We start from the raw sequence: 23,952 nt of genomic DNA, 5'->3' as shown, positions 1-23,952 counted from the left end.
TGAAAGTAGCCACCAAAACCCACAACGCACTCTAGATCCCTGAGTACTGCGAGAGCCATCATCCGTAGCCCTACACCTCTTTTTCCGCTGCCTCTGCTTGCTCAGATTTGGCAGCTCGGATCTTGGTCTCAGATTCAATTGTGGGGATATTTTGAGCTGATTTCTTTGAGCTCTGTCAGCCAAGCATCTGCTGTGCACTCTTCTAACACTCACCGCATCACCTTCAATCCCATGCCTGCTGCCCGCTTGAGAGTGTGCTTACAAATAAAACAGAGTTTCACCTTTGATGCTCCATTACCAGAGGTCAGATCCTGCACTGGTTTCCATTCTCTACTTTGCCTTTTCCTGCTTCCGGTTTTTCTGAGGCCTCATCCTGTCTTCGGAAGTAACAGACCACTCTTAGAAAATTGTCCTTGCCAAGAGCTGGGTGAGTGGGTGTTTAAAATATTTTGTTTATGGTAGCTAGTGAGAGCAGTTTGCACTGGTCCTCTTCCTACTGGGCATCGACAAATCAACACTTTTCACAAATAATTCACAGAAATTGGATATTTGTTTCGCTCCTTTTTTTACAGCCAGCGTCGTAGTGTTTGTCCGAAGTCTCCAGTTTTGACCTTATGTTGACAGGGCAGTTGCAGTCTTTAAGAAGTTTAATACTATCGATTTACGTGTTTTGGGATTTATATGAAATTGAAGTTAGTTTTTGAAAATTTCCAAATCTACCTAGAAGCCAGACATGACAATTTCTGTGAGATATTTTCAGCTCTAAGGAAAAAACAGACAGTCTCAATGTAAAATAGCAGTCCAAAAGTTTGAAGGGGACATGCCAACTCTTTTCTGTTGAAGCCTCCAACAACAAAATTATCAATGAAATACCTATTGGAACCATGATATAACCCCCAACCTGTGTTTCCCTTGTGCACCTGGTGCCCTTTAATCCCAATGACACATACTAGGCATTGTTGGCATTTCAAGGGGTAACATTCCTCTCTAGGAATATACAAGAAAATCTAAACAGATTATATATATTTAGGCTTGATTTCAAAAGAACCTAGAGGCATTTAACTATGAGAATCCTGCTGCAGTTATGCTAGGCTATTGGGAACCAGGTGCTCTTCTATCTGTGCTGAGAATGCATAATCATCATATTATGTTGGTTAAAGCAATTTAACACAACCAAGTCTGCACCTCCAAGATATAGTGCACCCGGGGCTTGACGGAAGTGAATGACTGTCCACATAACCTGTGTCTCTAATGTTTTTGGCGACTTTTGCAGTTCAGTTCACTATCTGACTTCTAATGTTTTCCTGTACTGTCTTGAAAAACTGAGGCCTAATACATATTCAAGTTCATTCAAAAATTCCCCTCACTTCCCACACTCCTTTCAGCCCAAAGATTACATAAACACAGCATTTCCTGTATCTAGGGAAAGGTCATCATTTCTTTGTGTGAGCTAACTATTCAATTCCTATTTTAGTCGAGAGTATTTGACCTTTAAGTATTTCAGTGTTTTTCACCAAGTGTTAAGGAGGAGGAACTCTGATTCTAGAAGGGGCTTGCTCTCCTCCTACTGGATTCATTGCAGCTCACGTTCTGATCCTTTTAAATGGATGCCTGAGTGGATTGGAGGGAAGAGCTTGTGATTGATAGCTAGACACAAACTTGGGAATAGGCTTACCTGGGCTTGGTTCATTTCGGTCTGAATGATTCGTAAATGCCCCTTGGGATGTGTGGATTCTCAAGACATCTTCCAAGAACATGAGCGCTTTTATCATCTCTGCCATCTCTTCTCTTTTAGACGTCAGGAATCTCGGACCCGTTCTGGGAGCTGAGAATCGAGTAACTTTCTCAAGGGCACGTTGACTCTCCGTATGTTTCTGCCAGTATCAGCGAGGTTCAGTAGGTCTCATGAATGTCTTTCGAGCCTGGTATGCTCTAGAGATGTCTCCATGCCGATATTCTCCACTGTAGCAGATCAACTTTCATCAATGTGTTCACACATCTCCTCAATCCATGCAGCCAGTTTTTCTGCCAGCTTCTCTTCGTGTCTCCCATAAAGTCGACGTCAACAGGACTGGGCAATTCTGAAAATACCTCGGAGCCTCACCTGTAAGCTGATGACAGGCAGATCTTCCACTGTCTGCCCTTTCAGATTCTGGAAACTGACCCGTGACCTCAGGTCTTTAGGCAGCAGCAGTATCTCAAACTTACTCAGCTTCCCGAACAAAAGACCTAAGCCAAACACCACATAGGGCAGCAAACCCAACATCAAACTGATCCACCCACAGAATTCTGCCCAGTTACCTTGGGTCCACCAGCCGCAACAAGCCTCGTGGTACACACCAACATTCCACCAGGAATCCAACCGGTAACTGTCATCCTCAGTGGTTAAAGCATCAAGTCATTATTGGGGGTGATGCCTCATTAGACGAGAGTTTCCTAAGGGAAATGTGATTCTATCTACAAGGGTCTCATGGTCCTTTTCTCTTCCCTCTTTCCTTTTCTTCAGATCTGTATACACAGTACAAACGGAGGGAAGAGTGTCCATGTTCTGTTTATGGATTCACACCTATTTAAACTTTCTAACATTTCACAGTACACAGAGACCCACTCAAGGAAACTCATGTTTGTGTAATATCCATTCACTCAGAATACATATCCGTCTGTTGCTTTCTGCTGAAACACCCACACTCTCAGAACATAGATCCATTTATTTCATGGGGGCTGAAATTCCTAGAAATGTAACCAATCCCAACTTGCACTTTCCTGTCTGTCTCTTTTGCACTTAGTTCATTTTTGCAGAGCTAATTGTCTTTGTTATAGGCTTATGCCATTTCTTCTCTACGTAAGTTAGGATTAGGCATTTGTTCATTCTGTTGGAAGACTTGTAAGACTATAACACGTTCTATGATCCACTCTTATTCAAAACCGTCATTTGTGTTGGCTAACGATATGCACTTCTGGATCAGTATCTATGAATAGAAATGCACACGTCTGTTTTCTAAATACAAGTATGTTGAGTACATGCTAACAGCGATAATAGATCGATGGGTGCTGAATGATCCTTGACATCACTTTGAGTATTTTGTCTTGAATAATCATGTTTGTTTGGTATATGTCAGCCAACTGTAACCTTTTGGTGTTTGTTTGTTTGTCGGATTGTTTGTTTTGCAAACACATTAGGCCATGCATCTCTCCTTTGGCTTCAGACAGACAGTCATGTAAGCTGATTCACTTAAGATAGTGCTTAAAATCACCTATGATTTCCTGCTACCCTCTCCCAACTTTAGGATTTTGATGTCCTCCTTGCCTTATTCTTCTTACTTCTTTGCAACTCAAGCTCTTCTTGCATTTACAATAGTGGTTTTGTTAATTCCATTTCATCTTGCTACTTTTCTACTCAGGGTAGGATTCTCAATTTTTATTTTAGGATCAGTCTCAAACTGCTGAATTCTTTTAAGGTTTGCCGGTCAGTGAAATTCTCTAGCTCTGCCGTTGTTATAAACGGTGTTCATTTGGCATAGGCTACCCTAGATTGCAGCTTTTTCTCATTCAGGATATGGTCTATGTCCTGGCACTCTTCCACATGCTGCAAAATTTCTGCCGAGATATCAGCTGAAACACCTCTGGAGGTTCTGTTTTAATTAAGTTGTTTCCTCGAGGTGCATTTTATATCACTAAGATGATCATGAAATTTGTTTATTTGAATTCTACAGCTGCTTGTTGGTCTATTGGTATTCCACCTCTTTTGTACGCTGTGTACTTCCTGAATTCGTATAGATGATACTTTCTTGGCTTTCAGCAAGTTTCATTCTGATTTTCCTACAAAATCCTTTTCAGAATTTATTATTTTATCTCTTGCTTTTCCATTTGGGAATCCTATGAGTCCTATTCTTACCTGCTTGGTCTTAATCCAGGATTCAACATTGATGTTAGCGTTGGTTTGCACTTGCTTTTCTGTGTCTTCATCTGATGGATTGATTTCGGTTCCCCTGTCCTCACAGACATTCACGAGTCCCTCTGCATTATGTAGTCTGCTTACGATTGACTTTAGCCCAGTTTTTATCTCATCCATTGAGTTTTGTGATACTATTGGGTTCTTTTTTAGAATTTCTCTTCCCCTTTTCTGGTATTCTGCCTTTTGTGATTCTGAGGCACTGTGGTTCATCAGTGTTTCCCTCACCTCCATTTTCAGAGCTTCCTCTGGTATCGTTTTGCCATCTAGTTGTTTGAAAGCTTATTTTTTGGGCCTTCAATCACTTTGGAACTGAAAATGGTACTTCCTGTTCCTTTTACTATACTTTAATTACTCTACAGTTCAGGTACTATCATGTATCTAATATAGACTTATAGGGCTTGGTTAATTGCAAACTTTAGACTCTTTATTGTATGCAATTCCATGGTGTTTCTGTGAGGACAATTTTCCCTACACCTTGATGCCATGCCCTGTTCCTGTGTGTGTTGTTTGATATATCTCTAAATCCTGGTGTTGCCTTTGTTGTGATGAACACTCCATAATGTTTCAGTTAGTAGAACCTCATTTTATTACACTAATCTCACAATTCTGAAAGGGCACAGGGCAATTCCTCCAGTGGAAATGAAGCTTCTATAGGTTTTCAGCTCTGCATTCTTCTGTATATCATTTTGAAGTGTCTGCAAAACAGCCAACGTAGAGTGCGTTGTACTTTCTACTGCCACGGGAATGTCCCAATGTTACCAGTTTTTCCCAGAGCTTCTCTGTCTACAGAAACACCAGTGAAAGCATATGTATGGATGTCATACTTCAGGGCCTGCTGGGATGATCCCGCAGACTGAACTAAATTTCCTCGGTGCAGTACCGTGTCAGTGCCGTCCAAATTGAAGCATCTGCATTTGGGTGATAATGCTGTAAGGAATTCTTCATCTTTTCATGCTGTGGGCTTTGACCACTTTTCCTAGTTCTCTCACTCTTGAGTTATGGGTTCACAAAGGCAACCACAGAGCTGTTCCCCATCCTCTGCCACAAACAGACAGTAAACCCAATCCAGGTAATGAATGTAGCAGATCTTAAGTCTTTTAATAGTGATTTCAAACGAAACGCCACCAGGAACACTCAGTCCAGATGCATGATACCCCTGATTGAGCCCCACACGTGCTCTATTATCAAAATGTCAAATTGGACCCTGGTCTGCTGATGCAGTGGATGTGGCCATAGGACATATCGATAAACTCAACCACACGCGCCAGTGCTGTTGCTGTCTCACTGAGTTCACCGTTCTCTTTGCTCTCTTGAAAGTACCCACCAAAACCCACAACGCACTCTAGATCCCTGAGTTCTGCGAGAGTCATCATCCGTAGCCTTACCCCTATTTTTCCGCTGCCTTTGCTTGCTCAGATTTGGCAGGTCGGATCTTGGTCTCAGATTCAATTGTGGGGATATTTTGAGCTGATTTCTTTGAGTTCTGTCAGCCAAGCATCTGCTGTGCACTCTTCTAACACTCAGCACATCACCTTCAATCCCATGCCTGCTGCCCACTTGAGAGTGTGCTTACAAGTAAAAGAGTTTCACCTTTGATATTCCATTACCAGAGGTCAGATCCTGCACTGGTTTCCATTCTCTACTTTGCCTTTTCCTGCTTCCGGTTTTTCTGAGGCCTCATCCTGTCTTTGGAAGTAACAGACCACACTTAGAAAATTGTCCTTGCCAAGAGCTGGGTGAGAGGGTGTTTACAATATTTTGTTTATGGTAGCTAGTGAGAGCAGTTTGCACAGGTCCTCTTCCTACTGGGCATCGACAAATCAACAATTTTCACAAATAATTCACAGAAATTGGATATTTGTTTCGCTCCTTTTTTTACAGCCAGCGTCGTAGTGTTTGTCCGAAGTCTCCAGTTTTGACCTTATGTTGACAGGGCAGTTGCAGTCTTTAAGAAGTTTAATACTATCGATTTACGTGTTTTGGGATTTATATGAAATTGAAGTTAGTTTTTGAAAATTTCCAAATCTACCTAGAAGCCAGACATGACAATTTCTGTGAGATATTTTCAGCTCTAAGGAAAAAACAGACAGTCTCAATGTAAAATAGCAGTCCAAAAGTTTGAAGGGGACATGCCAACTCTTTTCTGTTGAAGCCTCCAACAACAAAATTATCAATGAAATACCTATTGGAACCATGATATAACCCCAAACCTGTGTTTCCCTTGTGCACCTGGTGCCCTTTAATCCCAATGACACATACTAGGCATTGTTGGCATTTCAAGGGGTAACATTCCTCTCTAGGAATATACAAGAAAATCTAAACAGATTATATATATTTAGGCTTGATTTCAAAAGAACCTAGAGGCATTTAACTATGAGAATCCTGCTGCAGTTATGCTAGACTATTGAGAACCAGGTGCTCTTCTATCTGTGCTGAGAATGCATAATCATCATATTATGTGGTTAAAGCAATTTAACACAACCAAGTCTGCACCTCCAAGATATAGTGCACCCGGGGCTTGACGGAAGTGAATGACTGTCCACATAACCTGTGTCTCTAATGTTTTTGGCGACTTTTACAGTTCAGTTCACTATCTGACTTCTAATGTTTTCCTGTACTGTCTTGAAAAACTGAGGCCTAATACATATTCAAGTTCATTCAAAAATTCCCCTCACTTCCCACACTCCTTTCAGCCCAAAGAATACATAAACCCAAAATTTCCTGAATCTAGGGGAAGGTCATCATTTCTTTGTCTGAGCTAAGTATTCAATTCCTATCTATTATAGTCGAGAGTATTTGACCTTTAAGGAATTCACTGCTGTTCACCGAGTGTGAAGGAGGAACTCTGATTCTAGTAGGGTCTTGCTCTCCTCCTAATGGATTCATTTCATCTCAGGTTCTGATCCTTTGGAATGGATGCCTGAGTGGAGTGGATGGAAGAGCATATGATTGATAGCTAGGCACAAATGTGGGAATAGGCTTACCTGGGCTTGGTGCATTTCGGACTGAATGATTCGTAATTGCTCATTGGTATGTGTGGATTCTCACGACCTCTTCCAAGAACATGAGCGCTTTTATCATCTCTGTCATCTCTTCTCTTTTAGACGTCAGGAATCTTGGACCCATTCTTGGAAGAGAGAATCGAGTAACTTTCTCAAGGGCACGTTGACTCTCCGTAAGTTTCTGCAGTATCACCGAGTTTCAGTAGCTCTCATGAATGTCTTTCGAGCCTGGTATGCTCTAGAGATGTCTCCATGCCGATATTCTCCACTGTAGCAGAACAACTTTCATCAATGTGTTCGCACATCTCCTCAATCCATGCAGCCAGTTTTTCTGCCAGCTCCTCTTCGTGTCTCCCATAAAGTCGACGCCAACAGGACTGGGCAAGTCTGAAAATACCTCGGAGCCTCACCAGTAAGCTGATGACAGGCAGATCTTCCACTGTCTGCCCTTTCAGATTGTGGAAACTGACCCGTGAACTCAGGTCTTTGGGCAGCAGCAGTTTCTCGAACTTACTCAGCTTCCCGAACAAAAGACCTAAGCTAATTACCACATAGGGCAGCAGACCCACCATCAAACTGATCCACCCACAGAATTCTGCCCAGTTACCTTGGATCCACCAGCCGCAACAAGCCTCGTGGTAGACACCAACATTCCACCTGGATTCCAACCGGTAACTACCATCCCCATTGGTTGATGCATCAAGTCATTGTTGGGGGTGATGCCTCATTAGACGAGAATTTCCTAAGGGAAATGTGATTCTATCCACAAGGGTCCCATGGTCCTTTTCTCTTCCCTCTTTCCTTTTGTTCAGATCTGTATACACAGTACAAACGGAGGGAAGAGTTTCCATGTTCAGTTTATTGATTCACACCTATTTAAACATTCTAACAGTTCACAGTACACAGAGACCCACTCAAGGAAACTCATGTTTGTGTAATATCCATTCACCCAGATTACATATCCGTCTGTGGCTTTCTGCTTAAACACCCACACTCTCAGGACATGGATCCATTTGTTTCATGGGGGCTGAAATTCCTAGAAATGAAACCAATCCCAACGTGCACTTTCCTGTCTGTCTCTTTTTCACTTAGTTCATTTTTGCAGAGCTAATTGTCTTTGTTATAAGCTTATGCCATTTTTCTCTACGTAGGGTAGAATAAGGCATTCGTTCATCCTTTTGGAAGAATTCTAAGTCTATATCCCGTTGTATGACCCACTCTTATTCAAAACCGTCATTTGTGTTGCCTAACGATATGCACTTCTGGATCAGTATCTATGAATAGAAATGCACACGTCTGTTTTCTGAACACAAGTATGTTGCGTACATGCTAATAGCGATAATAGTTCGGTGCGTGCTGAATGATCCTTGACATCACTTTGAGTATTTTGTCTTGAATAATCATGTTTGTTTGGTATATGTCAACCAACTGTAACATTTTGGTGTTTGTTTGTTTGTCTGATTGTTTGTTTTGCAAACACATTAGGCCATGCATCTCTCCTTTGGCTTCAGACAGACAGTCATGTAAGCTGATTCACTTAAGATAGTGCTTAAAATCACCTATGATTTCCTGCTACCCTCTCCCAACTTTAGGATTTTGATGTCCTCCTTGCCTTATTCTTCTTACTTCTTTGCAACTCAAGCTCTTCTTGCATTTGCAATAATGGTTTTGTTAATTCCATTTCATCTTGCTACTTTTCTACTCAGGGTAGGATTCTCAATTTTTATTTTAGGATCAGTCTGAAACTGCTGAATTCTTTTAAGGTTTGCCGGTCAGTGAAATTCTCTAGCTCTGCCGTTGTTATAAACGGTGTTCATTTGGCATAGGCTACCCTAGATTGCAGATTTTTCTCATTCAGGATATGGTCTATGTCCGGGCACTCTTCCCCGTGCTGCAAAATTTCTGCCGAGATATCAGCTGAAACACCTCTGGAGGTTCTTTGTGATTAAGTTGCTTTCATCGAGGTGCATTTTATATCACTAAGATGATCATGAAATTTGTTTATTTGAATTCTACAGCTGCTTGTTGGTCTATTGGTATTCCACCTCTTTTGTACGCTGTGTACTTCCTGAATTCGTATAGATGATACTTTCTTGGCTTTCAGCAAGTTTCATTCTGATATTTCTATAAAATCCTTTTCAGAATTTATAATTTTATCTCTTGCTTTTCCATTTGGGTATCCTATGAGTCCTATTCTTACCTGCTTTGTCTTAATCCAGGATTCAACAGTGATGTTAGCGTTGGTTTGCACTTGCTTCTCTGTGTCTTCATCTGATGGATTGATTTCTGTTCCCCTGTCCTCACAGATATTCACGAGTCCCTCTGCATTATGTAGTCTGCTTACGATTGACTTTAGCCCAGTTTTTATCTCCTCCATTGAGTTTTGTGATACTATTGGGTTCTTCTTTAGAGTTTCTCTTCCCCTTTTCTGGTATTCTGCCTTTTGTGATTCTGAGGCACTGTGGTTCATCAGTGTTTCCCTCACCTCCATTTTCAGAGCTTCCTCTGGTATCGTTTTGCCATCTAGTTGTTTGAAAGCTTATGTTTTGGGCCTTCAATCTCTTTGGAACTGAAAATGGTACTTCCTGTTTCTTTTACTATACTTCAATTACTCTACAGTTCAGGTACAATCATATATCTAATATAGACTTATAGGGCTTGGTTAATTGCAAACTTTAGACTCTTTAGTGTATGCAATTCCATGGTGTTTCTGTGAGGACAATTTTCCCTACACCTTGATGCCATGCCCTGTTCCTGTGTGTGTTGTTTGATATATCTCTAAATCCTGGTGTTGCCTTTGTTGTGATGAACACTCCATAATGTTTCAGTTAGTAGAACCTCATTTTATTACACTAATCTCACAATTCTGAAAGGGCACAGGGCAATTCCTCTTGTGGAAATGAAGCTTCTATAGGTTTTCAGCTCTGCATTCTTCTGTATATCATTTTGAAGTGTCTGCAAAACAGCCAACATAGAGTGCGCTTGTACTTTCTACTGCCACGGGAATGTCCCAATGTTACCAGTTCTTCCCAGAGCTTCTCTGTCTACAGAAACACCAGTGGAAGCATATGTATGGATGTCATACTTCAGGGCCTGCTGGGATGATCCCGCATACTGAACTAAAATTCCTCGGTGCAGTACCGTGTCACTGCCGTCCAAATTGAAGCATCTGCATTTGGGTGATAATGCTGTAAGGAATTCTTCATCTTCTCATGCTGTGGACTTTGACCACTTTTCCTAGTTCTCTCACTCTTGAGTTATGGGTTCACAAAGGCAACCACAGAGCTGTTCCCCATCCTCTGCCACAAACAGACTGTAATCCCAATCCAGGTAATGAATGTAGCAGATCTTAAGTCTTTTAATAGTGATTTCAAAAGAAACGCCCCCAGGAACACTCAGTCCAGATGCATGATACCCCTGATTGAGCCCCACACGTGCTCTATTATCAAAATGTCAAATTGGACACTGGTCCTGCTGATGCAGTGGATGTGGCCATAGGACATATCGATAAACTCAACCACACGCGCCAGTGCTGTTGCTGTCTCACTGAGTTCACCGTTCTCTTTGCTCTCTTGAAAGTACCCACCAAAACCCACAACGCACTCTAGATCCCTGAGTTCTGCGAGAGCCATCATCCGTATCCTTACCCCTATTTTTCCGCTGCCTTTGCTTGCTCATATTTGGCAGCTCGGATCTTGGTCTCAGATTCAATTGTGGGGATATTTTGAGCTGATTTCTTTGAGTTCTGTCAGCCAAGCATCTGCTGTGCACTCTTCTAACACTCAGCGCATCACCTTCAATCCCATGCCTGCTGCCCGCTTGAGAGTGTGCTTACAAGTAAAACAGAGTTTCACCTTTGATGCTCCATTACCAGAGGTCAGATCCTGCACTGGTTTCCATTCTCTACTTGGCCTTTTCCTGCTTCCGGTTTTTCTGAGGCCTCATCCTGTCTTTGGAAGTAACAGACCACTCTTAGATAATTGTCCTTGCCAAGAGCTGGGTGAGTGGGTGTTTACAATATTTTGTTTATGGTAGCTAGTGAGAGCAGTTTGCACTGGTCCTCTTCCTACTGGGCATCGACAAATCAACACTTTTCACAAATAATTCACAGAAATTGGATATTTGTTTCGCTCCTATTTTTACAGCCAGCGTCGGAGGGTTTGTCCGAAGTCTCCAATTTTGACCTTATTTTGACAAGGCAGTTGCAGTGTTTAAGAAGTTTAATACTATCGATTTACGTGTTTTGGGATTTATATGAAATTGAAGTTAGTTTTTGAAAATTTCCAAATCTACCTAGAAGCCAGACATGACATTTTCTGTGAGATATTTTCAGCTCTAAGGAAAAAACAGACAGTCTCAATGTAAAATAGCAGTCCAAAAGTTTGAAGGGGACTTGCCAACTCTTTTCTGTTGAAGCCTCCAACAACAAAAGGATCAATGAAATACCTATTGGAACCATGATATAACCCCCAACCTGTGTTTCCCTTGTGCACCTGGTGCCCTTTAATCCCAATGACACATACTAGGCATTGTTGGCATTTCAAGGGGTAACATTCCTCTCTAGGAATATACAAGAAAATCTAAACAGATTATATATATTTAGGCTTGATTTCAAAGAACCTACAGGCATTTAACTATGAGAATCCTGCTGCAGTTATGCTAGGCTATTGAGAACCAGGTGCTCTTCTATCTGTGCTGAGAATGCATAATCATCATATTATGTTGGTTAAAGCAATTTAACACAACCAAGTCTGCACCTCCAAGATATAGTGCACCCGGGGCTTGACGGAAGAGAATGACTGTCCACATAACCTGTGTCTCTAATGTTTTTGGCAACTTTTACAATTCAGTTCACTATCTGACTTCTAATGTTTTCCTGTATTGTCTTGAAAAACTGAGGCCTAATACATATTCAAGTTCATTCAAAAATTCCCCTCACTTCCCACACTCCTTTCAGCCCAAAGAATACATAAACCCAAAATTTCCTGAATCTAGGGGAAGGTCATCATTTCTTTGTCTGAGCTAAGTATTCAATTCCTATCTATTATAGTCGAGAGTATTTGACCTTTAAGGAATTCACTGCTGTTCACCGAGTGTGAAGGAGGAGGATCTCTGATTCTAGTAGGGGCTTGCTCTCCTCCTAATGGATTTATTTCAGCTCAGGTTCTGATCCTTTGGAATGGATGCCTGAGTGGAGTGGATGGAAGAGCATATGATTGATAGCTAGGCACAAATGTGGGAATAGGCTTACCTGGGCTTGGTGCATTTCGGACTGAATGATTCGTAATTGCCCATTGGTATGTGTGGATTCTCACGACCTCTTCCAAGAACATGAGCGCTTTTATCATCTCTGTCATCTCTTCTCTTTTAGACTTCAGGAATCTTGGACCCATTCTTGGAAGAGAGAATCGAGTAACTTTCTCAAGGGCACGTTGACTCTCCGTATGTTTCTGCAGTATCACCGAGTTTCAGTAGCTCTCATGAATGTCTTTCGAGCCTGGTATGCTCTAGAGATGTCTCCATGCCGATATTCTCCACTGTAGCAGAACAACTTTCATCAATGTGTTCGCACATCTCCTCAATCCATGCAGCCAGTTTTTCTGCCAGCTTCTCTTCGTGTCTCCCTTAAAGTCGAAGTCAACAGGACTGGGCAAGTCTGAAAATACCTCGGAGCCTCACCAGTAAGCTGATGACAGGCAGATCTTCCACTGTCTGCCCTTTCAGATTGTGGAAACTGACCCGTGAACTCAGGTCTTTGGGCAGCAGCAGTATCTCGAACTTACTCAGCTTCCCGAACAAAAGACCTAAGCTAATCTCCACATAGGGCAGCAGACCCAACATCAAGCTGATCCACCCACAGATTTCTGCCCAGTTACCTTGGATCCACCAGCCGCAACAAGCCTCGTGGTAGACACCAACATTCCACCTGGATTCCAACCGGTAACTGCCATCCCCATTGGTTGATGCATCAAGTCATTGTTGGGGGTGATGCCTCATTAGACGAGAATTTCCTAAGGGAAATGTGATTCTATCCACAAGGGTCCCATGGTCCTTTTCTCTTCCCTCTTTCCTTTTGTTCAGATCTGTATACACAGTACAAACGGAGGGAAGAGTTTCCATGTTCAGTTTATTGATTCACAACTATTTAAACATTCTAACAGTTCACAGTACACAGAGACCCACTCAAGGAAACTCATGGTTGTGTAATATCCATTCACCCAGATTACATATCCGTCTGTGGCTTTCTGCTTAAACACCCACATTCTAAGGACATGGATCCATTTGTTTCATGGGGGCTGAAATTCCTAGAAATGAAACCAATCCCAACGTGCACTTTGCTGTCTGTCTCTTTTGCACTTAGTTCATTTTTGCAGAGCTAATTTTCTTTGTTATAAGCTTATGCCATTTTTCTCTACGTAGGTTAGAATAAGGCATTCGTTCATCCTGTTGGAAGAATTCTAAGTCTATATCCCGTTGTATAATCCACTCTTATTCAAAACCGTCATTTGGGTTGGCTCACGATATGCACTTCTGGATCAGTATCTATGAATAGTAATGCACACGTCTGTTTTCTGAATACAAGTGTGTTGAGTACATGATAACAGCGATAATAGGTCGATGCGTGCTGAATGATCCTTGACATCACTTTGAGTATATTGTCTTGAATAATCATGTTTGTTTGGTATATGTCAGCCAACTTTAAATTTTGGTGTTGGTTTGTTTGTCGGATTGTTTGTTTTGCAAACACATTAGGCCATGCATCTCTCCTTTTGCTTCAGACAGACAGTCATGTAAGCTGATTCACTTAAGATAGTGCTTAAAATCACCTATGATTTCCTGCTACCCTCTCCCATCTTTAGGATTTTGATGTCCTCCTTGCTTTCTTATTCTTACTTCTTTGCAACTCAGGCTCTTCTTGCATTTGCAATAATGGTTTTGTTATTTCCAATTCATCTTGCTACTTTTCTACTCAGGGTAGGATTCTCAATTTTTATTTTAGGATCAGTCTCAAACTGCTGAATTCTTTTAAGTTTTGCTGGTCAGTGAAATTCCCTAGCACTGCCGTTATAAACGGTGTTCATTTGGCATAGGCTACCCTAGATTGCAGCTTTTTCTCATTCAGGATATGGTCTATGTCCTGGCACTCTTCCCCGTGCTGCAAAATTTCTGCCGAGATATCCGCTGAAACACCTCTGAATGTTCTTTTGTGAATAAGTTGCTTTCCTCGAGGTGCATTTTACATCACTGTGATGATCATGGAATTTGTTTATTTGAATTCTACAGCTGCTTTTTGGTCTATTGGTATTCCACCTCTTTTAGATGCTGTGTACTTCCTGAATTCGTATAGATGATACTTTCTTGGCTTTCAGCAAGTTTCATTCTGATTTTTCTACAAATTCCTTTACAAAATTTATAATTTTAACTCTTGCTTTTCCATTTGGGATTCCTATGAGTCCTATTCTTACCTAATTGGTCTTACCCCAGGATTCAAAAATGATGTTAGCGTTGGTTAGCACTTGCTTTTCTGTGTCATCTTCTGATCGAGGGATTTCTGTTCCCCTGTCCTCACAGTCATTCAGGAGTATCTCTGCATTATGTAGTCTGCTTAGGATTGACATTAGCCCAGTTTTTATCTCATCTATTGAGTTTTGTGATACTATTGTGTTCTTCTTTAGAGTTTCTCTTCCCCTTGTCTGGTATTCTGCCTTTTGTGATTCTGAGGCACTGTGGTTCATCAGTGTTTTCCTCACCTCCATTTTCAGAGAATGCTCTGGTATAGTTTTGCCATCTAGTTGTTTGAAAGCTTATTTTTTGGGCCTTCAATCTCTTTGGATCTGAAAATGGTACTTCCTGTTTCTTTTACTCTACTTCAATTACTCTACAGTTCAGGTAATATCATGTATCAAATATAGAATTATAGGGCTTGGTTAAGTGCAAATTTTAGACTCTTTGGTGAATGCAATTCCATGGTGTTTCTGTGAGGACAATTTTCCCTACACCTTGATGCCATGCCCTGTTCCTGTGTGTGTTGTTTGGTATATCTCTAAATCCTGCTGTTGCCTTTGTTGTGATGTACTCTCCATACTGTTTCAGTTAGTAGAACCTCATATTTATTACACTAATCTCACAATTCTGAAAGTGCACAGGGCACTTCCTCTAGTGGAAATGAAGCTTCTATAGGTTTTCAGCTCTGCATTCTTCTGTATGTCATTTTGAATTGTCTGCAAAACAGCCAACGTAGAGTGCGCTTGTACTTTTTACTGCCACGGGAATGTCCCAATGTTACCAGTACTTCCCAGAGTTTCTCTGTCTACAGAAACACCAGTGGAAGCATATGTATGGATGTCATACTTCAGGGCCTGCTGGGATGATCCCGCAGACCGACCTAAGTGTCCCTGGTGCAGTACCGTGTCAGTGCCGTCCAAAATGTAGCATCTGTATTTGGGTGATAATGCTGTAAGAAATGCTTCATCTTCTCATGCTGTGGACTTTGACCACTCTTCCGTGTTCTCACATTCTTGAGTTATTTGTTCACGAAGGCAACAACAGAGCTGTTCCGCATCCTCTGCCACAATACAGACTGTAATCCGAATCCAGGTTATGAATGTAGTAGATCCTAAGTCTTTTAAGAGTGATTTCAAACCCAACGCCCCCAGGAACACAGTCCAGATGCATGATACCTCTGATTGAGCCCCACACGTGCTCTATTGGCAAAATGTCAAATTGGACCCTGGTCCTGCTGATGCAGTGAATGTGGCCATAGGACATATCGATTATCTCAACCTCATGCGCCAGTGCTGTTGCTGTCTCACTGAGTTCACAGTTCTCTTTGCTCTCTTGAAAGTACCCACCAAAACCCACAACGCACTCTAGATCCCTGAGTTCTGCGAGAGCCATCATCCGTATCCCTACCCCTCTTTTTCCGCTGCCTCTGCTTGCTCAGATTTGGCAGCTCGGATCTTGGTCTCAGATTCAATTGTGGGGATATTTTGAGCTGATTTCTTTGAGTTCTGTCAGCCAAGCATCTGCTGTGCACTCTTCTAACACTCAGCGCATCACCTTCAATCCCATGCCTGCTGCCCGCTTAAGAGAGTGCTTTCAAGTAAAACAGAGTTTCACCTTTGATGCTCCATTACCAGAGGTCAGATCCTGCACTGGTTTCCATTCTCTACATTGCCTTTTACTGCTTCCAGTTTTTCTGAGGCCTCATTCTGTCTTTGGAAGTAACAGACCACTCTTAGGAAAGTGTCCTTGCCAAGGGCTGGGTGAGTGGTTGTTTACAATATTTTGTGTATGGTAGCTAGTGAGAGCAGTTTGCACTGGTCCTCTTCATACTGGGCATCGACAAATCAACACTTTTCAAATAATTCACAGAAATTTGATATTTGTTTTGCTCCTTTTTTTTACAGCCAGCGTCGGAGTGTTTTCCGAAGTCTCCATTTTTGACCTTATGTTGACAAGGCAGTTGCTGTCTTTAAGATGTTTAATAGTATCGATTTATGAGTTTTGGGATTTATAAGAAATTGAAGTTAGTTTTTGAAATTTACCAAATCTACCTAGAAGCCAGGCTTGACAATTTCTGTAAGATTTTTCAGCTCTAAAGAAAAAACAGACAGTCTTAATGTAAAATAGCAGTCCAAAAGTTTGAAGGGGACATGCAAACTCTTTTCTCTTGAAGCCTCGAACAACAAAAGGATCAATGTAATACCAATTGGAACCATGATATAACCCCCAACCTGTGTTTCCCTTGTGCACCTGGTGCCCTTTAATCCCAATGACAGATAGTATGCATTGTTGGCATTTCAAGGGGTAACATTCCTCTTTAGGAATATACAAGAAAATCTGAACAGAATATATAAATTTAGGCTTGATTCCAAAAGCACCTAGAGGCATTTAACTACGAGAAACCTGCTGCAGCTATGCTAGGCTATTGAGAACCAGGTGCTCTTCTATCAGTGCTGCGAATGCTTAATCATCATATCATGTTGGTTAAAGCAATTTAACACAACCAAGTCTGCACCTCCAAGATATAGTGCACCCTGGGCTTGATGGAAATGAATGACTGCCACATAACCTGTGTCTCTAATGTTTTTGGCAAATTTTACAGTTAAGTTAACTATCTGACTTCTAATGTTTTCCTGTACTGTCTTGAAAATCTGAGGCCTAATACATATTCAAGTTCATTCAAAAATTCCCCTCAATTCCCACTCTCCTTTCAGCCCAAAGAATACATAAACCCAGCATTTCCTGAATCTAGGTGAAGGTCATCATTTCTTTGTATGAGCTAAGTATTCAATTCCTATCTATTATATTCGAGAGTATTTGACCTTTAAAGAATTCACTGTTGTTCACCGAGTGTGATGGAGGAGGAACACTGATTCTAGTAGGGGCTTGCTCTCCTCCTACTGGATTCATTGCATCTCAGGTTCTGATCCTTTGAAATGGATGCCTGACTGGAGTTGATGGAAGAGCATATGATTGTTAGCTAGGCACTAACTTGGGAATAGGCTTACCAGGGCTTGGTGCATTTCGGTCTGAATGATTCGCAAATGCCCCTTTGTATGTGTGGATTCTCACGACCTCTTCCAAGTACATGAGCGCTTTTATCATCTCTGTCATCTCTTCTCTTTTAGACTTCAGGAATCTTGGACCCATTCTTGGAAGAGAGAATCGAGTAACTTTCTCAATGGCACGTTGAATCTCCGTATGTTTCTGCAGTATCACCGAGTTTCAGTAGCTCTCATGAATGTCTTTCGAGCCTGGTATGCTCTAGAGATGTCTCCATGCCGATATTCTCCACTGTACAACAACAAATTTCATCAATGTGTTCGCACATCTCCTCAATCCATGCAGCCAGTTTTTCTGCCAGCTTCTCTTCGTGTCTCCCATAAAGTCGACGTCAACAGGACTGGGGAAGTCTGAAAATAATTCAGAGCCTCACCAGTAAGCTGATGACAGGCAGATCTTCCACTGTCTGCTCTTTCAGATTCTGGAAACTGACCCGTGAACTCAGGTCTTTGGGCAGCAGCAGTATCTCGAACTTACTCAGCTTCTCAAACAAAAGACCTAAGCCAAACACCACATAGGGCAGCAGACCAACCATCAAACTGATCCACCCACAGAATTCTGCCCAGTTACCTTGGATCCACCAGCTGCAACAAGCCTCGTGGTAGACACAAACATTCAACCTGGAATCCAACCGGTAACTGCCATCCCCAGTGGTTGATGCATCAAGTCAATGTTGGGGGTGATGCCTCATTAGACGAGAGTTTCCTAAGGGAAATGTGATTCTATCCACAAGGGTCTCATGGTCCTTTTCTCTTCCCTCTTTCCTTTTGTTCAGTTCTGTATAAACAGTACAAACAGAGGGAAGAGTTTCCATGTTCAATTTATGGATTCACAACTATTTAAACTTTCTAACAGTTCACAGTACACAGAGACCCACTCAAGGAAACTCATGTTTGTGTAATATCCATTCACCCAGATTACATATCCGTCTGTAGCTTTCTGCTTAGACACCCACACTCTCAGGACATGGATCCATTTGTTTCATGAGGGCTGAAATTCCTAGAAATTAAACCAATCCCAACATACACATTCCTGTCTGCCTCTTTTGCAATTAGTTCAGTTTTGCAGAGCTAATTATCTTTGTTATAGGCTTATGCCATTTCTTCTCTACGTAGGGTAAAATAAGGCATTCGTTCATCCTGTTGGAAAAATTCTAAGTCTATATCCCGTTGTATGATCCACTCTTATTCAAAACCGTCATTTGGGTTGGCTCACGATATGCACTTCTGTATCAGTATCTATGAATAATAATGCACACGTCTGTTTTCTGAATACAAGTGTGTTGAGTACATGCTAACAGCGATAATAGGTCGATACATGTTGAATGAACCTTGACATCACTTTGAGAATTTTGTCTTGAATAATCATGTTTGTTTGGTATATGTCAGCCAACTGTAAATTTTGGTGTTTGTTTGTTTGTCTGATTGTTTGTTTTGCAAACACATTAGGCCATGCATCTCTCCTTTGGCTTCAGACAGACAGTCATGTAAGCTGATTCACTTAAGATAGTGCTTAAAATCACCTATGATTTCCTGCTACCCTCTCCCATCTTTAGAATTTTGATGTCCTCTTGCCTTCTTCTTCTTACTTCTTTGCAACTCAGGCTCTTCTTGCATTTGCAATAATGGTTTTGTTATTTCCAATTCATCTTGCTGCTTTTCTCCTCAGGGTAGGATTCTCAATTTTTATTTTAGGATCAGTCTCAAACTGCTGAATTCTTTTAAGGTTTGCCGGTCAGTGAAATTCCCTAGCTCTGCCATTGTTATAAACAGTGGTCATTTGGCATAGGCGACCCTAGATTGCAGCTTTTTCTCATTCAGAATACGGTCTATGTCCTGGCACTCTTCTCCGTGCTGCAAAATTTCTGCCGAGATATCAGCTGAAACACCTCTGGAGGTTCTGTTGTGACTAAGTTGCTATCCTCGAGGTGCATTTTACATCACTGGGATGACCTTAAATTTGTTTATTTGAATTCTACAGCTGCTTGTTGGTCTATTGGTATTCCACCTCTTTTGGATGCTGTGTACTTCCTGAATTCGTATAGATGATACTTTCTTGGCTTTCAGCAAGTTTCATTCTGATTTTTCTAAAAATTCCTTTTCAGAAATTATTATTTTATCTCTTGCTTTTCCATTTGGGAATCCTATGAGTCCTATTCTTACCTGCTTGGTCTTAACCCAGGATTCAACAGTGATGTTAGCATTGCTTTGCACTTGCTTTTCTTTGTCTTCTTCTGATGGAGGGATTTCTGTTCCCCTGTCCTCACAGTCATTCACGAGTCCCTCTGCATTATGTAGTCTGCTTACGATTGACTTTAGCCCAGTTTTTATCTCATCCATTGAGTTTTGTGATACTATTGTGTTCTTCTTTAGAGTTTCTCTTCCCCTTGTCTGGTATTCTGCCTTTTGTAATTCTGAGGCACTGTGGTTCATCAGTGTTTTCCTGACTTCCATTTTCAGAGACTGCTCTGGTATAGTTTTGCCATCTAGTTGTTTGAAAGCTTATTTTTTGGTCCTTCAATCTCTTTGGAACTGAAAAAGGTACTTCCTGTTTCTTTTACTATACATCATTTACTCTACAGTTCCGGTACAATCATGTATCTAATATAGATTTATAGGGCTTGGTTAAGTGCAAACTTTAGACTCTTTAGTGTACGCAATTCCATGGTGTTTCTGTGAGGACAATTTTCCCTACACCTTGATGCCATGCCCTGTTCCTGTGTGTGTTGTTTGGTATATCTCTAAATCCTGCTGTTGCCTTTGTTGTGATGATCACTCCATACTGTTTCAGTTAGTAGAACCTCATTTTTATTACACTAATCTCACAATTCTGAAAGTGCACAGGGCACTTCCTCTAGTGGAAATGAAGCTTCTATAGGTTTTCAGCTCTGCATTCTTCTGTATGCCATTTTGAAGTGTCTGCAAAACAGCCAACGTAGAGTGCGCTTGTACTTTCTACTGCCACGGGAATTTCCCAATGTTACCTGTTCTTCCCAGAGTTTCTCTGTCTACAGAAACACCAGTGGAAGCATATGTATGGATGTCATACTTCAGGGCCTGCTGGGATGATCCCGCAGACCGACCTAAGTGTCCCTGGTGCAGTACCGTGTCAGAGCCGTCCAAAATGTAGCATCTGCATTTGGGTGATAATGCTGTAAGAAATGCTTCATCTTCTCATGCTGTGGACTTTGACCACTCTTCCTAGTTCTCTCATTCTTGAGTTATGGGTTCACGAAGGCAACCACAGAGCTGTTCCGCATCCTCTGCCACAATACAGACTGTAATCCCAATTCAGGTTATGAATGTAGTAGATCCTAAGCCTTTTAATAGTGATTACAAACCCAACGCCCCCAGGAACACTCAGTCCAGATGCATGATACCTCTGATTGAGCCCCACACGTGCTCTAATGGCAAAATGTCAAATTGGACCCTGGTCCTGCTGATGCAGTGGATGTGGCCATAGGACATATCGATAATCTCAACCTCATGCGCCAGTGCTGTTGCTGTCTCACTGAGTTCACCGTTCTCTTTGCTCTCTTGAAAGTACCCACCAAAACCCACAACGCACTCTAGATCCCTGAGTTCTGCGAGAGCCATCATCCGTATCCCTACCCCTCTTTTTCCGCTGCCTCTGCTTGCTCAGATTTGGCAGCTCGGATCTTGGTCTCAGATTCAATTGTGGGGATATTTTGAGCTGATTTCTTTGAGTTCTGTCAGCCAAGCATCTGCTGTGCACTCTTCTAACACTCAGCGCATCACCTTCAATCCCATGCCTGCTGCCCGCTTGAGAGTGTGCTTAAAAGTAAAACAGAGTTTCACCTTGATGCTTCATTACCAGAGGTCAGATCCTGCACTGGTTTCTATTCTCTACTTTGCCTTTTCCTGCTTCCGGTTTTTCTGAGGCCTCATCCTGTCTTTGGAAGTAACAGACCACTCTTAGGGAAGTCTCCTTGCCAAGGGCTGGGTGAGTGGATGTTTACAATATTTTGTGTATGGTAGCTAGTGAGAGCAGTTTGCACTGGTCCTCTTCATACTGGGCATCGACAAATCAACACTTTTCACAAATAATTCACAGAAATTTGATATTTGTTTCGCTACTTTTTTTTACAGCCAGCATCGGAGGGTTTTCCGAAGTCTACAATTTTGACCTTATTTTGACAAGGCAGTTGCAGTCTTTAAGATGTTTAATAGTATCGATTTACGTGTTTTGGAATTTATATGAAATTGAAGTTAGTTTTTGAAAATTACCAAATCTACCTAGAAGCCAGACTTGACAATTTCTGTAAGATTTTGTCAGCTCTAAGGAAAAAACAGACAGTCTCAATGTAAAATAGCAGTCCAAAAGTTTGAAGGGGACATGCCAACTCTTTTCTCTTGAAGCCTCGAACAACAAAAGGATCAATGTAATACCAGTTGGAACAATGATATAACCCCCAACCTGTTTTTCCCTTGTGCACCTGGTGCCCTTTAATCCCAATGACACATACTAGGAATTGTTGGCATTTCAAGGGGTAACATTCCTCTCTAGGAATATACAAGTAAATCTAAACAGAATATATATATTTAGGCTTGATTCCAAAAGCACCTAGAGGCATTTAACTATGAGAAACCTGCTGCAGCTATGCTAGCTATTGAGAACCAGGTGCTCTTCTATCTGTGCTGAGAATTCTTAATCATCATATCATGTTGGTTAAAGCAATTTAACACAACCAAGTCTGCATCTCCAAGCTATATTGCACCTGGGGCTTGATTGAAGTGAATGACTGTCCACATAACCTGTGTCTCTAATGTTTTTGGCGACTTTTACAGTTCCGTTCACTATCTGACTTCTAATGTTTTCCTGGACTGTCTTGAAAAACTGAGGCCTAATACATATTCAAGTTCATTCAAAAATTCCCCTCACTTCCCACACTCCTTTCAGCCCAAAGAATACATAAACCCAAAATTTCCTGAATCTAGGGGAAGGTCATCATTTCTTTGTGTGAGCTAAGTATTCAATTCCTATCTATTATAGTCGAGAGTATTTGACCTTTAAGGAATTCACTGCTGTTCACCGAGTGTGAAGGAGGAGGAACTCTGATTCTAGTAGGGGCTTGCTCTCCTCCTAATGGATTCATTTCATCTCAGGTTCTGATCCTTTGGAATGGATGCCTGAGTGGAGTGGATGGAAGAGCTTATGATTGATAGCTAGGCACAAATGTGGGAATAGGCTTACCTGGGCTTGGTGTATTTCGGACTGAATGATTCGTAATTGCCCATTGGTATGTGTGGATTCTCACGACCTCTTCCAAGAACATGAGCGCTTTTATCATCTCTGTCATCTCTTCTCTTTTAGACGTCAGGAATCTTGGACCCATTCTTGGAAGAGAGAATCGAGTAACTTTCTCAAGGGCACGTTGACTCTCCGTAAGTTTCTGCAGTATCACCGAGTTTCAGTAGCTCTCATGAATGTCTTTCGAGCCTGGTATGCTCTAGAGATGTCTCCATGCCGATATTCTCCACTGTAGCAGAACAACTTTCATCAATGTGTTCGCACATCTCCTCAATCCATGCAGCCAGTTTTTCTGCCAGCTCCTCTTCGTGTCTCCCATAAAGTCGACGCCAACAGGACTGGGCAAGTCTGAAAATACCTCGGAGCCTCACCAGTAAGCTGATGACAGGCAGATCTTCCACTGTCTGCCCTTTCAGATTGTGGAAACTGACCCGTGAACTCATGTCTTTGGGCAGCAGCAGTATCTCGAACTTACTCAGCTTCCCGAACAAAAGACCTAAGCTAATCTCCACATAGGGCAGCAGACCCACCATCAAACTGATCCACCCACAGAATTCTGCCCAGTTACCTTGGATCCACCAGCCGCAACAAGCCTCGTGGTAGACACCAACATTCCACCTGGATTCCAACCGGTAACTGCCATCCCCATTGGTTGATGCATCAAGTCATTGTTGGGGGTGATGCCTCATTAGACGAGAATTTCCTAAGGGAAATGTGATTCTATCCACAAGGGTCCCATGGTCCTTTTCTCTTCCCTCTTTCCTTTTGTTCAGATCTGTATACACAGTACAAACGGAGGGAAGAGTTTCCATGTTCAGTTTATTGATTCACACCTATTTAAACATTCTAACAGTTCACAGTACACAGAGACCCACTCAAGGAAACTCATGTTTGTGTAATATCCATTCACCCAGATTACATATCCGTCAGTAGATTTCTGCTTAAACACCCACACTCTCAGGACATTGATCCATTTGATTCATGGGGGCTGAATTTCCTAGAAATGTAAACAATCCCAACGTGCACTTTCATGTCTGTCTCTTTTGCTCTTAGTTCATTTTTGTAGAGCTAATTGTCTTTTTTATAGGCTTATGTCATTTCTTCTCTACGTAGGGTAGAATTAGGCATTCGTTCATCCTGTTGGAATACTTGTAA

General features: G+C 41.7%; 1 long non-coding RNA gene across 2 annotated transcripts; it reads left to right on the top strand.

Annotated features, from left to right (window-relative positions):
• The first annotated feature begins 7,096 nt into the window (after positions 1-7,096).
• On the top strand, positions 7,097-23,700 carry LOC135320502 (uncharacterized). 2 transcript variants are annotated; one of them, XR_010379667.1, is made up of 3 exons: positions 7,097-7,628; positions 12,329-12,897; positions 22,861-23,700. It is a non-coding gene; the product is annotated as an uncharacterized LOC135320502 (long non-coding RNA). The 2 variants fall into 2 exon arrangements; XR_010379668.1 differs by lacking the exon at positions 22,861-23,700 and adding an exon at positions 17,592-17,706.
• Positions 23,701-23,952: the final 252 nt, after the last annotated feature.

Source organism: Camelus dromedarius, unplaced genomic scaffold, assembly GCF_036321535.1.
Source record: "Camelus dromedarius isolate mCamDro1 unplaced genomic scaffold, mCamDro1.pat HAP1_SCAFFOLD_117, whole genome shotgun sequence".
Taxonomy (NCBI): Eukaryota; Metazoa; Chordata; class Mammalia; order Artiodactyla; family Camelidae; genus Camelus; species Camelus dromedarius.
Note: the sequence above shows the minus strand (reverse complement) of the source record. Positions and strands in the feature narration are given on the sequence as shown.